Source organism: Chionomys nivalis, chromosome 5 (genome assembly GCF_950005125.1).
Source record: "Chionomys nivalis chromosome 5, mChiNiv1.1, whole genome shotgun sequence".
NCBI lineage: Eukaryota > Metazoa > Chordata > Mammalia > Rodentia > Cricetidae > Chionomys > Chionomys nivalis.
In genome coordinates this window covers 58,239,392-58,255,044 of record NC_080090.1, presented here as the reverse complement: position 1 = coordinate 58,255,044, position 15,653 = coordinate 58,239,392, and the positions used below count along the sequence as shown (strand labels likewise).

The following is a 15,653-nucleotide window of genomic DNA, read 5'->3' as shown; positions in this document are numbered from 1 at the left end:
AATAACTAGAGGAGAAATTATGTAAATATAGAAAGAAATCCTCTACACTTGTATAAAATTAACAATACATTTCAAAAGTCATTCACATTAAGGTCCCTAAACATCTGAAGAACTCAATCTTTAAAAACAAAGTCTTTTAAATAACCCCTCCTTGCTTTTACCCCTGAGAATAACAATTTTCTCTAAAATCAGAAGCGCTTTAAAAAGCCCAATAAAAATAGGATTTTCCCACTGAAATTAGATATTGTGTATGCATTTTCCAGATTTTGTAAAAATGTAGATTGTTTTCTACAACGACCCCCCCTCCCAATTATATAAAGAAATGGTATGCACATGGGGGAACCTTGGTTTTTAAAGCCAAGTACCTTGTTTCCAAAAGATCTAAATGAATGACATTTGGGAAGCAGTTTATCAGAATACAATGATTAGCCCTTCCAGATGAAAGGACGCTACTCAACAGCGCTAACCATGAATTTTTTCACGAATGTTCAGCTCAAATGCTTATGTGGAGAAAACAATCTAAGCAGTTTCTACATTTTTGAAATAAGATTAGCTATAATCTCTAAAATTCCTTCAGCTCATTAAGTAAAAAATTCTCTATTTTAATACAGCAAACATTAAATAATCTTTAATACTTATTATGTGCATAAAGATAACCCCTGTATTTCAATAAACTCCAATCTCCCCAACACAAATAACAAAAGTATGTTTCTGGCCATGAGGTTTCTAAATGTTTATCATTTTCATTATTCCTATGTAATAACTTAGATCCCCTAAAGATAGTCTGATGCCCTATAGATTTATATGTGGCAACATTAAAAAACGATCTGTTGGGGGCTGGAGAGATGGCTTAGAGCTCTGGTTGCCCTTCCAGAGGACCCAGGTTTGATTCCCAGTACCCACATGCCAGCTCTAACTCCAGTTCCAGAGGATCCTATACCCTGACACAGATATTCATGCAGGCAATGCACCAAGGCACACCAAATTAGATAGATAGATAGATAGATAGATAGATAGATAGATAGATAGATAGATAGATAGATAGATAGATAGATAAGACTTGTTGGGGCTGGAGAGATGGCTTGGGTCAGCTGTTAAAAGCACACAAGCTGCTCTTACAGAGGATCCAGGTGTGACTCCAGAACTCATAACCATCCAAATCCCTCGCCTCTGGCCTCCTTGGGCACTGTGCACATGTGGTGCAGACATGCATACATGAAGGCAAAACACTCAAAATTACACATAAAATAAATCTAAAATAAAACAAATCTGCAGTCACTGGGTATAGCTTAGGTGGCAATGTTTACCTAGGATGCAAGAAGCCCTAGATTGGAACTAAAGTGAGTGTGCGGGCCCACACCAGGAGTGGTAATGGCAGGAGAAGGACCATCTACTATACAGATATCAACCATTTCCAAAAAATATTCGTTTTTGTTTTTCAGGGTTTCCCCAAACTTCCTTCATACTACAATCTTTGATACATATTTTTAATTGCTGATATACTAAAACATCATGAAACTTTTTGTTTTTTCTGAGACGGGAGTTCTCTGTGTAACAGTCCTAGCTATTCTGGAGCTAGCTCTATAGACGAGGCTGGCCTCGAACTCATATCCGCTTGCCTCTGCAATCAAAAGTGTGCCTCCACTACCAGGCTTATGCACATTTCAAGACAGAGCTTCAAGCTCAAAATGTTTAACCCCTACTCTCTCTTACAAATATTTTCTCAGTGACTATCATATACAATGGAGAAGTCATATACTAACCAGCAATAGAGCTTGGAAATCTTGAGGTTGCAAAGGTCTGAAAAGTAAACGGGAAAAGAAAAAGCTAACCAGTGGGCTTCTTGTGCCTGTCTACCCCTACTACTTCAAGTGAGAGGACACGGTGTTCAAGTTTTGAAAGCAAAACCTCTGGCTCTTACCAGACACTACAAATGGGGCAAATTTCTATCTTGTGTATGTTACAACAGAACTAACAGCTAGCAAAAAGGAATAAATAAGGGAGAGGAATATTGGTCAGTAAAAGTCACCAAAACTTCTGTCAGTAACATGTGGTGGTGGGAGTTTATAATCCTAGCTACTTAGGTAGCTGAGACAGGGGGATGGATTGCTTAAAGCCAAGAGAAGGGTAACTAAACTGGGTAACACAGGTAGGGCCTCTAAAACAACCACCCCATAAACATGAATTTCTTAAATGCAGTATATGGGCTCAACCTGTCTGTATGAAAAGCCTCTAGTTTTAAGACAGCTAATATTATAGCAGTATTACTTTATTAATAAATCTCTGTTAATAGAAATCAAATGCAAAGATCTGGGATTTAATAATTCTACCGAGTCTGTACTTATCACACTAAGTTTTAAATTATGTTCAATTCCAAGGATCATTATTAACACAGTATTTAACAAAATAACCTGGTCACAAACTTTGTAATTACTCAACTGTCCGTAAGTGGGAGGAAGTTATCAAAAATAAGACTTGTCCCATTCTCTATTTTCAGAATTGGCCAGATAACTCCAAGAGCTGTGAAGTAACTTTGTCAAAGTATAGAACTGACTATTCTGTTTCTACAAGGCTGCATCTAGCAAACAAGTCAAATGACTTCTTCCTATGCCCCCATATCCTGGACACCTTTTCCCCATGACTTTCTTCAGTGTATGTGTGGTGGGTAACCAAGAGTGGCGCATTTAATCCCATGAAAAGAACCTACCAACTTCTTAGGAAAAAAGAGAGCTTAAAAGAAATGATTTTTTTTTTGGGGGGGGTCACTGCTATTGTGGTATTTGCTATTTGGGATATATATATATATATATATATATATATATATATATATATATATCTTATTTACGATACACGCTGACTGCTGACTTCGCAATTGCAAGTGGCTTCCTAATAAAGGCAGGCTATTGTACTGACCACCTTCTAAGGTCTGATGCCCATTATAACCAACTAGTAATTTGAATGTCTAAAATGACATCCAAAGACTTTTTTACACACCTTAACATACATGAGGTATAATGATATCTCAATTCACTTATTACATTAATACACACAACTTAGCAGATCAGAGCAATTGTCATATCTACCATCTCAAGGGTTCATTTCTTTATGTAGAAACTATCAAATGGTTTTAAGTTACATTTGTTTCTAATAGCAAAGTTAAGAGTATCATAATATGTTAAAGACCTCTAAATACCAAAACTTATCATCTCATTCTCAGAATGAGACTGGTAGTCAGGCCATACCTAAAAACAACAGTATTGTGTACTGTAGTGCATGCCTATTATCTCAGCATTTGGGAGATGGAGGCAGGATCAGGAGTTCAAGCCCAGCTTGGATGAGACCACATCTCTTTTTGTTGGGGGGAGGGAGTTTTGAGACAGGGTTTCTCTGTGTTGCTTTGGAGCCAGTCCTGGAACTAGCTCTTTTAGACCAATCTGGCCTCGAACTTACAGAGATCCACCTGCTTCTGCCTCCTAAGTGCTGGAATGAAATGCATGTACCACCACCGCCCAGCTGAGACCACATCTCAAACAAAATCAAAAATGAAAAGGAAATAAGGGAAATAATGTTTTCAGGACAGAAAACAACCTTTATAATTAGAAAAGCAATCTAGCTAGCAAATCTTCTATACTTAAAAAAAAAAAAACCCACTGCTGAAACAGCTTTTTATATGGGTCACAACATAAAATTTGGTAATAGTAAAAGGCTTCTTAATTTGTAATCCTACAATGAACCCAAAGTGTTTCTGGCAGCACTCAACAATGTTGTTTGGTCAACTTCTCTGTACATACATACCCTCATCCCATGCACCAAATGCTGCCTCTAACACCTTAGTTAAAATTAGCGAAGGCTGTGTGCTATGAATTCTAGTGTTTTTCTGGACATTTAGCTTTCTGTTTGTATAGAAACATAACGGTTTAGTTATAAAAAAGAATATTTTCCTATCAGTCCTCAGCATGTATCAGCTTAGTTTACCTTTGGACTGCAATACGCAATACTTCTTGGTTTTAAAATCGCTTCTCAAGTTGTTGAGAAGCTCGTTTCAGTTTAGAACACAGTTTTACAAATTTCTAAGATGGTGTTTAACATACTTCTGATATCTGGATTATGAATTTATGTAAAATGTCATTCTTAGCACTGTGCCAGTCAACCTCTAAAAAATGCTGAAGATCTTTACATTCTGCAAATCAAATACTTAAAAAAGACTTAGTTATACAATAAGTTATCTCTAGCATATAAAGTTATCTTTAAATAGTAAAATAACAAAAAATTATTTTAAATAAATTAAAAATGATTATCATTAAATGTTTGACTTGTATATTTTATATACCAGGGCCACAGACAAAAGGAGTTGTAAGTGGAAAGGTTAAGAAGCCCTGTCCTAAGCAGTTGAAGAGACAGATGGCTTAGTGGTAAAATACGGACTTTGCAAGCAATGATGAGACTTCGAGGACCAGAATGCACTGGGGAAGAGTGGGGGGTCGGGGTGGAGATACTGTTTGCACCTCTAATCCTGTGCTGAGATAAGACAGGATTCCTAGGATTTGCTGGCTAGTCAGAGTGAGATACAGGCAGGCTCAGTGAGAAATGATCTCAGTAACATAGAGAGCTTTGAGGTAAACATCTAATGTTAGCTTCCACCTCCACAAACACGCACACTGCACATACACACAAAGAAGCCCTGTTCTAGGAAAGTAAAAGTTCTTGCATTTACTATTTATGTCAAGTGATTAGCAGGGCATCCTTACTAAAAACCTACAATATTTTAACTATTCTTTATATACAATTACTCTTAAGACTGATTTCAGTTTTTAAGCCAATCTTATTTTATGGGAGGACTTGAATGGTTTCAGCTATGGGGAAAGAGTGTTCTTTTTCAAATGCTCACCCTTCTTATCAGTCTTTTTTAAAAATACTTTTTATTATGTACACAATGCTTTGACTGCATATATGCCTACAGGCCAGAAGAGGGCACCAGATCTCATTATGGATGGTTGTGAGCTACCAGGTGATTGCTGGGAACTGAACTCAGGACCTCTGGAAGAACAGCCAGTACTCTCAACCACTAAGCCACCTTTCCAGCCCCTGTTCTTACCAGATGATTGCTGGGAACTGAACTCAGGACCTCTGGAAGAACAGCCAGTACTCTCAACCACTAAGCCACCTTTCCAGCCCCTGTTCTTACCAACCTTTAACATAACCAAAGGGTTACAACAGGGAATGGAATTTCAAACATAGCCATCTAAGTTACTAACTCTTCCAATACCATTGAAATGTTGGTCTTCAAACAATAAAGGGAGTACATTCACCGCTTACACTTTCTAATTTCAGTCTTTCCAAGTTCAAGAATGTCATAAATATTACATGACACCTTTGTCTTCAATATCAAAAGATTCCTCTTGACTATTGGGAGATGTTTTGTCTTTCTACAACTTGATACTAATTGCAGTAAATACCCAAATCGCAGTATTAAAACAACAAAACTAAACAAAAAGTTCAATTTTATTTAGTAAAAAATTAAACTCATAAAACAACATAACCAAACTTCAAATCTCTTTCCAAAGCCGCCATCCAGTAATGCTCTTTAATTTTAATTTTTTTTTTTTTCGAGACAGGGTTTCTCTGTGGTTTTGGAGCCTGTCCTGGAACTAGCTCTTGTAGACCAGGCTGGTCTCGAACTCACAGAGATCCGCCTGCCTCTGCCTCCCAAGTGCTGGGTTTAAAGGCGTGTGCCACCACCACCCTGCTCTTTTATTTTAAAACAAAATAACTTGCTAGGTAGCCCAGGCTGGCTTGAAACTAGTCACAATATTCCTGACTCACTATCCCAGAGTACTGGCATTACAGGTGCCAGGAACCACATTCAGCTTTCTTTTCCCACCTTTAAACAAATTTATATGATTCACATCTCTAACTTTCAACAGAAATTCTATACCTCCCATATTGTGCTTCTTCAATTTAGATCTAAAAAATTTTAAACTTAATTCTAAAAGTAGTTTCTTGAATTATAGACCACCAATAGTCATATTTTGAAAAATCAAAACAAAATGAGTATGAAATTGTAATTAAATTAGGACTCTCAAAATGCTTTCTTACTTTTTTGAAATTTGACATGGTATTTAATATATCATTTTTCATTCTTACTAAAAATATTCAATAAGTTATGATACCCATTCTTTAAAATGCATTAAAAATGGAACTGGAGTTACAGATGATTGTGAGCCATCATGTGGGTGCTGAAAACCAACCCTGGTTCCTTTATAAGCTCTGCTTAGTCACTGATCTCTGTGTGTGTGTGTGTGTGTATCCTATTTCCATAAGAAGGCTTTCAAAAGCATCCACTGGCTTCCACAAAGCCTTCGAGCAAACAGAAAATATATATCCTTCTGGGAATAACTACAGTTCTCAGAGAGAAGCTGATATTATTAAAAGAGCACATAACTCCACTAGTGGAACATGGGCTGTACTTACATTCTTGTTGCCTTCTTCAGTCTAGAACCTTTGTGCAATGCACTGACCACACAATCATAAACAATAGTCTTGCACTTACTAAATTACCAGCTGGAAAGAGGAAAGAAGGAAGATACATCACCATCTCTTATTTGATAGTGTCTTATAATATTGTGTTGGCTGGGCTGGAACTCTCTATGTAGACCAAGTTGGCCGGCCTGTCTCCTGACTAGACTTAACCTCATCTTAGGACACTTATCTCCTCTTTATTTGTGCTTTAAATATGGTTAAAGACAGGCATGGTGGTGCACACCTTTGATCCCAACACACACGAGGCAGGCAGATCTTTGTAAGACTGAGGCCAGCCTGGTCAACAGCAAGTCCCAGGACAGCCAATAGTACATAGAGAGACTGTCTCAAAAATCTCCAAAACAAACAAATAAGTAAAAGACTCATGACACATGGTATCACAGAATATTAAATTTAAAAAATAAAAAAGCACATGTAATGTTCTCTTTGCATAGTAAAAAGACTGAACCTGACAGCTGATACAAACTGAAAAGAATTAAAGCTAAGCTTTAAACCTTATAGTTCTGAGTTTGACATGCTTGAAAAATCAAGGTCGTATTATTTTTCCCACCACTCTACCTCTTAAACTTCCATCCCCAGTACTTGACCTATTTTTTTAGGGTCACCAATGATCTCTCACCTAAATCAAAGGCTGTTTACCACAATTTTTTGGGGATTTTGTTAGAGCTAACTCTAGTAATCTTATGTTTATATTATTCCCTTCTGCCCATTTCTTCATCACTCTTGTTCCCTTGCTGTAGATTCTTAGACATCCTAGCAAGTGTCATTTATCTAAATATAAGTTTACAAAAATGGCTGTCAAGCATGCGTTAAGACTACACTGTATTCTTTTCTGCAATGCTGCCATTTCCTGTTTGATGAATCCATTCCAGTCCAGGCCTTTAGTCACTTTGGCCTTCATTGTCTGCAGCTGTTGCTTGATCTTACCCAGCACTCATTTTTACAGCAATTATTTTCCAAAGGGTAGAAAGACAGGCTGGTGGGATATTAATTTGAAGTGGTCCACAAATCAGAACTTAAGAGTATACATGTTTATTTTAAAACATACTAGATGGTTTAAAAAAAAGTCAAAAAATGTAAATTTAACTTTTAAATTCACTTAATTAAAAGATAGTAAATTAAAACTGAACTGTGTAACACACACCTGTAATCCCAGCACTCTAAAGGCTGAGGTAGAAGGGTGGCAAATTTAAAACTTGGATATGCAGTGAGACATGGTTGGGGGTGGGGGTGCAGCAATAACCTTAAGTATTAACAACAGATGGGCTGAAGACAAAGTTAAAATTTGGCGAATGACTTCAAGTCAGGAAATATCAGTCACTGGGACAGAATTATCACTCAGGCTTGTCTGGGACAATGATTAAAATCCTTACTATTACTTACTAGTTAGGTAACCATAAACGATCAACATAAAAATGTCTTCTAGTGTTATAATGGAGAAAGAATCCACTTCTAAGTTTAACTCTGGTATAGATTTAAAGAGTGAGCCCCCCTGGGATTTTTAGTGTAGAGCTAGGAACAAAGTCCTTAACAAAAAGTTAAAAGTTACAGGACTGGGGATAGCGCTTAGTAGTTGAATAGCTGTTAAGCACATGCTTAACAGTGAGAGCAATCAACTATCCATAACTGTAACACACCTGAACCATAGATAGCTACATAATGAGCCTCTGCCTCAAACAAAACACCAGTCAAGCTGGATAACTAATGCCTGTAGTTTTGGCAGTAGGGAGGCTAAGGTAGGAGTTTATGGACAAGCTCTGAGCTCTGGAATTAAATTTTGAAAAAAGAAAATAAACAAAAATTACTATTATTGATATTTTGTATGTGCCTGCAATCAGAAACCAGATTATGCCAGCAGTCTCCCAGCAGACTCTCCATTTATTTTTTAGATAGTCTCTCCCTGAACCTGAAGCTTACTACCACCACACCCAACTGCTGGGGTTACGGGCATGGGGAGCAATGCCTAGTTTTATGTGAGTGCTGGAGAGTTGAACCCAGATTCTCTCTTTCACAGTACTGACACAAGTCATCTCTCCTACCCCACTATTATTTTTTATCTTCTAGCCATCATGTCTTCCTTTACCGTAATCAACCAGACACTTCATCTATGCTATCTTTTTCTGTGAGTAGATTTTCTACACCAAATTTCCTGCACCTTCTCACATGCCTTTGTTTTCATCCTCAGGTATGAACCCAAGGACTATAAAAGATATGGTGTGAAGGGCAGTAATGGGAACTAAACCTAGGCCCTCATGAATGCCCTACAAAGAACTCTCTCCACTTCTATGGCAACCCCCACCCACCTTATTTAAGTAGCCCTTGCTAGCCTGGAACTGCTACATATACCAAACTGGCCTTAAACTCAAGAGAGCTTTGGCCTCCCAAGTGCTAGGATTTATGGTAGCTCATGGTAACTTTTAGTATTAATCTTAAGGCGAAAAATCTTGGTAGTAAGAAACAAAGCCATTCAACAATCTATCAAAGTGAAAAGATTCTTTAATAGTAGAATAAAACTGAAAATTAAGCTGGTTGTGGAACCACAAAGTTTTAATCCAAGCACTAGGAAAGTAGAGGTAGGTAAATCTGTGAGTTCAAGGCCAGCCCAGTAGTGAGTTCTAGGCAGTTAGAGTTAGTCTCAAACAAACAAAACCAGAAAAATTTGATGCAAATCAATCTCACAAAGAGTACTCTTACTCTTTTGCATAGATTATTTGGTATTTCTAATCCTTAACAATGTAAAAAAAAAAAAAAAACTATGGCAAGCACTATATAAGGTAGGTGTATAAGCATGGAACATAATGCAAGATCAACTATATATGACAAGTACCATACATGGTAGGTGATAGAAGCATGGAAAATTCTTAAGACAGTACTTTTTAAAAATACTAGTGATGCTCTCTATAAATGTTGGCTTACCTTTCTTTAATATTCAGCACCCAGCAGAGCTACTAAGATTGAATCCAACATACTGACAATAACAGTTTTTGCCAAATGTGCCTGCCAACGACACAGAAGTTGCTTGTTGAACCTCAGTAATAGCACTCATTTGACTGACTCCGTAAATAGGTGCAGACATAGGCCCCTAACCATGGCTGGCCTGCTAATCTCTAGAACAAAATGAGAAATCTATGTGGCAAAAAAACCCCCCAATTTTATAGTTAGCTTTAGAAGGAAAACACAATACAAAAGTGACTCTCTAAAGAACACTTTGATCCACAAAGATGCTAGGACTATGACTCAGGAAACTAACTCAGACTTCCAAGCAACAATTAACATCAACTGAGATAAGCATTCATTGTGCTACTCCACTTACAAAGCAACAGACAAGTCTAGCTTTATTGAAGTCAAAAGTCTTAGTCAGAACTTAGATACAAACTTCAGGGCTGCTTTCACTGTAAACTGCGGTTCTCTGCTGAGCATGGTAGCACACACCTTTGATCCTAACACTTGGGAGGCAGGAGGATCTCTGAATTGGAGGCCAACCTAGTCTACATAGTGAGTTTCAGGATTGCAAGATTGCAAAGAGAGTCCATCTCAAAATAGAGAGAGAATAGTTTTCTAAATATGCAATTGATTTCTTTTGCAATTTTACCAACGATGAACTCTTACAGATACCAGCATCACATAAACTGCATAGAAAGATATCACCTAGCTAACTCACAACTTGAAGTGTGGGAGGGGACAGTGCACAGACTCAAGGATACAGTATTATCTAAGACAGTTAACAAATTCCTTGCTCTGAGCTAGAACTGATCCCAGGGTTACTTACTATACAGAGCACAAGGGAGGAATTTATGAATTAAAACCCAGTATGTAAGTGTAAAGAGAAGTAGAACAGGGCAAAGAAAACAACCTAAGTACCCAGACGGGTTATTTTGAGAACACAGGTTATTCTGCTTGGAAAAGAGCATTTTTTTTCCTTTCTACCAGTACTCTATTCTCCCTCCATTGTTAGCTGTCCTTTTCTTGCTTGCCTGCTTTCTTTAACCACGCACTAAGCATAGTAATAAACTCTTTACACAGTCTTACATTCACCAGCAAGCCTGCGAGGGGCTGCCATTATCACCTTTCCTTTCTGAATGAAGAAATGGTCTTCTCAGAATTTTTTTTTTTTTAAAAAAGTACCTTTAAGTATTCACCTAGTCTTACTATGCAGGCTCATATGCTGACCTCAAGCCCATCACTGTCTTCTAGTCTTCCCAAGCCAAACAGATAAAACGCAGTTATACCTGGCAACACTTTAACCTTCACATGCAACAATGTTCAAATACTGAAGGCAAGCTAAAGAAAAACTACCAGCTAATAATGGACCTTAGTTTAGCAAAGATTGTAAAAGTGTAAGAACAAACAGGCACTTTGATGGTTCCCTGCATCCCTTTTGGGTTTTCAAAGTACAGCTTTGACTACAGTACCACCAAAAATTTGTGTGACCTTGACCAAATTACTTCAGTCTCTCAAAATACCATGCCCTCATCTATGAATCAAGTAAAAGAGCACCTTCCTCAAAGACTAGAAGGAACAAAAAAGGACAATGTATATAAAGGTCTTGTGATTAGTACAGAGGTTAAGTAAGAAAGGGGGGAACAGTAGGCATTCTATGCTCAACACACACCTACAGACCCCGCCAAAAACAAACAAAAAACCCAACTGCCCAAACCCACTAAACAGCTTATTTCGAAAAAGCCATTCCAGAAAAGCAAATACTGCTTTCCTTATCTACAAACTCAATCTAGTTCGAATTTTTGGAGAAGCCGTGTATTTGGGGCAAGCCAGAAAAGATGCTGCAGTGAATCCGTGACACACACCTAAAAATGGCTCCAGCCAAAGCCGCGTCTTAAGGACCAACATCTAAGCTTAAATCCACTTTTTAAAAACGCTGGCGGTTTGACGTGGTGGTCGCTTATTACCATCCTACCTACCACTTTCTATTTGCTGGAATTGACTAGCAGGCACAGAATCAAGCATCCTCCGATTCTTCTGGCGCGTTCCAAAAGAGTAATCCTAACAGGAGAGCCGCCTACTGTACAATTAGAAGTATCTTAACGGGGGTATGAATTTATGAACCTAGGCTGAAGACCAGTCAATGCGGAAATCCGGGTAGTTTTAACAGCCAGGAATTATTAGGCAAGTCAGATCTCCCCCACCCCAAAGATCTTGAATAAACTTTAAACAAATATACATCTCTTTAAAGGGATCAGAGCGCTCCTTATGTGCAAAACCGAACGAGAGTCCTCACTGACTCCCTTGCTCTTTTCTACAGTCTTACATGGGGCCTTTACCCTGGCAACCAGTGGTACTAAACGCTCTCTCTATAAAACAAGCAGCAGTCGGGCGCTCTCCCCGCAAATGCGGGGCTGCAGAGGCCTAGCGGGAGGAAGGACTACCCCAATCCTCCAAGAAGTTGTCCAGCATGTTCCTAGCGGAAGTAGGGCTGATCCTGGGTCCCCGCAGAGCCTCGGTGATCGGCCTGGGCCCCCCACACCCTGCTCGCTGCGAACGCGAGCATCACCCCAGGAGCGTCCACGGGCACGAAGGGACCTCGGGGCAGCCACGGGCAGCCTCCTCCACGCCGTGGGAGCAGGGCGCGCGCAGGCCCGCGCGGGTGGAAGGGTCCCCCGGCCGCCGCAGAGCCGCCCCGCCGCAGCACACGCAGCGCACATGGGCGGCGGGCCCGCGCCGGAGCCCTGAGGACGCCGCGATGCCGGGGAGCCCGGGCAGAGGCGCCGCGGGCCCCCCAGGCCTCCCGCGCCCGTCCTCCTCCATCGGGGCCTCCTCACCGCCCGGACGCCCTGGCTCTCCTTACCCGCCAGGGTTGAGGACCGAGTCTGCGCGCTTCCAGGGACTCGCCAGCTACGGATCAGGGGCAGGGGAGGGCGCCTCGACGGATCGTCCGCAAGGCCGCCCGGTACGGAAAGCCCGAGCCGCGGCCGTAAAAACCGCCAAAGCACTTTCGCTACCTCCTGAGAGGGTGAGAGCAAGCGAGAAAAAGAAGCAAGATGGCGGCTAGCCAGCCCCTACGTGCTACGTCAGGACGTTGCGCACGTAAAGAAAAATCTCCGCAGGACCGCCCTATGGGGGGAGGGGCGAGTTGGGCCTGCGGGGTCACGTGACGCCTCCGTGGCAGCTCCACTGCGGCTGAGGGTAACGCTGCCTCCTACTGGAAAGAGGGCGTTCCAGCAACCAGAACGATCTCAGGGAGACAAAGCTTTTGGCCTGGGAAGATTCCAGAAGTCGTGAGTCGTCTGGAATACAACTTGGCTTGTCTCCGTGCACTGACACAGCCGACGGACGAGCATATAAATTTACAAGCAGCGCTTTGCTAGACTGTTCTTGGTGAAGTAGGGGGCGAAGGGAGAGGGCCCGGTGTGGTGGTTTGAAAAGGCTGAAGTCACCTCAGCGTGCAGATGTAACCCAAGTGTGAGGAACAAAAGGACTGGTGTGCTTTGCTGAGACCGCCTTTGGCATTTGTTGATTATGGGTGTAAAATAAGGCACTGTTTATTTCTAGGATTTCTCTGGCAGGGTTTAATCTCTTGGGCCAACTAGCAGAGAAAACTAACAGTTAAGATTCATGCATGCAGGTATTTCCTAGGGAAGTGCAAAGTAGAGACAAGAAAGTACCCTAAGTGAGGAAGGGCAATGATAGCGTATCTGGGAGCTGGTTATGTAGTATCTTGCTTTATGTGTCCGAGGCTCTGGGTTCGATCCCCTTTCCCAAAAGAAAGAAAATAATTCATGAATGTGTGATATTTGTCTACTTTATCAAGTATTCATAATGTGTAATAAATTCAAAGATCTCTTGTCAGCCTCTCCTGGTCTGAGTAAACGTCTGCGCTGGTAATTAGTATGATTTCATGGGATGACACCAGAGTGTTAGAACGCTAGAATAAAATCAGAGAATAGTAAACCCCAAGCAATGTCCTTCCAATTGACATTTGTTTTTTGCTGTTTTGTCTTTTGTTTGTTTGTTTTGAGACAGGGTTTTGCTGTAGTTTTAGAGCCTGTCCTGGAACTAGCTCTTGTAGACCAGGCTGGCCTCGAACTCACAGAGATCTGCCTGCCTCTGCCTCCTAATTGCTGGAATTAAAGGCGTGCGCCACTGAACGTGATTATTTGTTCTAGACTGTTTTACACTGCTGGGGCTTGAACCTAGAGCCTTCCACAAGTTAAACCAGTGATAATCCAAATAAACTATAACCCTCCGCCCCTTTTATGATCATTTAAAATGGGGCATATTGTCTGATAGATATGACAGGCCAGAGACAGACCAGTCTTTTCACCAAGGAAACTCCTTGGTGGTTTTCCCACAATCCATTAGAATCTGGTCTTTAGTATTTTTATATTGAAAGCTCTTTCTTGAGCAATGTAGAATACCTCCAACAATCAACTGAGCTGACGTTTGCTCAGGTTATGAGACTGACATGTACAGTGTTAATTCATGAGCTTCTATGAGTTGTGTATTTACTTGGGGTTTGATAAAGTAACAGAATTTATAGAAATAATCTCTATATATGTATATATAGAAAGGAGATTTATTAAAATGACTTACACACTGTGGCCCAGCTAATCCAGCAATGGCTTTGTATGAACAGAAGGTCCAGTTTTCAGTCCACAAGGCTGAATGTCTCTCCTGGTATTCCGTATATTCTGAAATCTCAAAGTAGGCTTTTATGCCAGTAAAGGAGTGGACTTGCATGAGGCAAGAGCAAGCAAAGAGCGAAAATTTCCTTCATCGTTGTCTTTATTTAGGCATTCAGCAGAAGGCATGGCCCAGAATAGAGGTGGGTCTTCCAATCTTAAAATACCTGGATTAAATGTGTTTGATTCCCAGCTCAAAAATACAGGTTTAGAAGTAGATCTTCCCACTTCAAATTAAGCAAAAATAATCTGTCACAGGTGCTTATAACTGTGCCTTCCTTCCTTCCTTCCTTCCTTCCTTCCTTCCTTCCTTCCTTCCTTCCTTCCTTTGTTTTTTTTGCTTTCTCTCCCCCCCCCCTCCCTTTTTTTAAGACTTGGTCTCACTTTGTGACTCTAACCTGGAACTCACTATGTAGACAAGGTGGGCCTCAAACTCACAGAAATGCACCTGTTTCTGTTCCCCTCCCCCAGTGCTGGTATTAAAGGTGTAGGTCACTACCCAAGGTTAACTAGAGATCTACCTGTTTCTACCTCCCGTGTGCTGGGATTAAATGCATGAACCCACTACTCCTGGCTAGCTAGAACATTTTCTATGTAGCTAAACTTACTTAAGAAACAAAAACTGAGCCGGGCGGTGGTGGCGCACGCCTTTAATCCCAGCACTCGGGAGGCAGAGGCAGGTGGATCTCTGTGAGTTCGAGACCAGCCTGGCCTACAAGAGCTAGTTCCAGGACAGGCTCCATAGTGGTCCATGCCTTTAATCCCAGTTCTCTGGAGGCAGAGGTGGACAGATCTCTGTTCAAGGCCAGCCTAGTATACATGTATTATTTTTAATAATACAGTGGAAAAACCCTGTCTTGAAAAACCAAAAAGAATAAGATCTGTTGACAGAAGATGCTTGGTGAGCATAGATTCAGAACAAGTAGTTATATGTAAGTATATTTCTTGATTTATCTAGTTCTGCAAGAGGATGATTTTGTTCCGAAGGTTGAAGTATATATTGAGTTTCTAGTGGTTGCAATTTTCTACATTGATTGCCAGTATAGCAGGGACATCCTGCTGTGCTCCTGATTTAGGCTCCTTTTCTCCCTGACAGCATTTGGATAGCCACCAGCCCTGGAGTGCCCCTGTGTTCCTTCCTCTGTTTCCATAGTTACCTCTTAGCAATGTTCTTTCAATAAAAATCAAATCACAGTGAGTCAGGTCAGTTTGTGCTTTGAAGGTGAGTTTGCTTATTTCTGCTCTTACTCATTGTATGCCGTCCTAAATTTTAGCTCTCAGAGAGCAGTCGTGTTTTGTTCCCATTTCTTTGGGTGGTGGGAGGGGGGAGAATCTGACGAAAGTCGCCATGTATTATTTTAATGTCGAAGGCCAAATACTACTTTCAGTGCCATAAGTAGAGGCTTGCCACCAAGCTCAATGACCTGAGTTTAATCCCTAGGTCCCATGGGACAGAGAACCAGTTCCCACATGTAA

The 15,653-nt window shown here is 40.6% G+C and overlaps 1 protein-coding gene across 10 annotated transcripts in view; it reads right to left on the bottom strand.

Annotated features, from left to right (window-relative positions):
• Prrc2c (proline rich coiled-coil 2C) overlaps positions 1-12,541 on the bottom strand; it is a 70,328-nt gene extending 57,787 nt beyond the window's left edge. For all 10 annotated transcript variants that reach the window (XM_057769098.1, XM_057769104.1, XM_057769100.1 and 7 more), the window contains exon 1: positions 12,344-12,541. The gene's annotated coding sequence lies outside the window, so the exon portion shown is untranslated. The remainder of the gene's footprint in view (positions 1-12,343) is intronic.
• Positions 12,542-15,653: the final 3,112 nt, after the last annotated feature.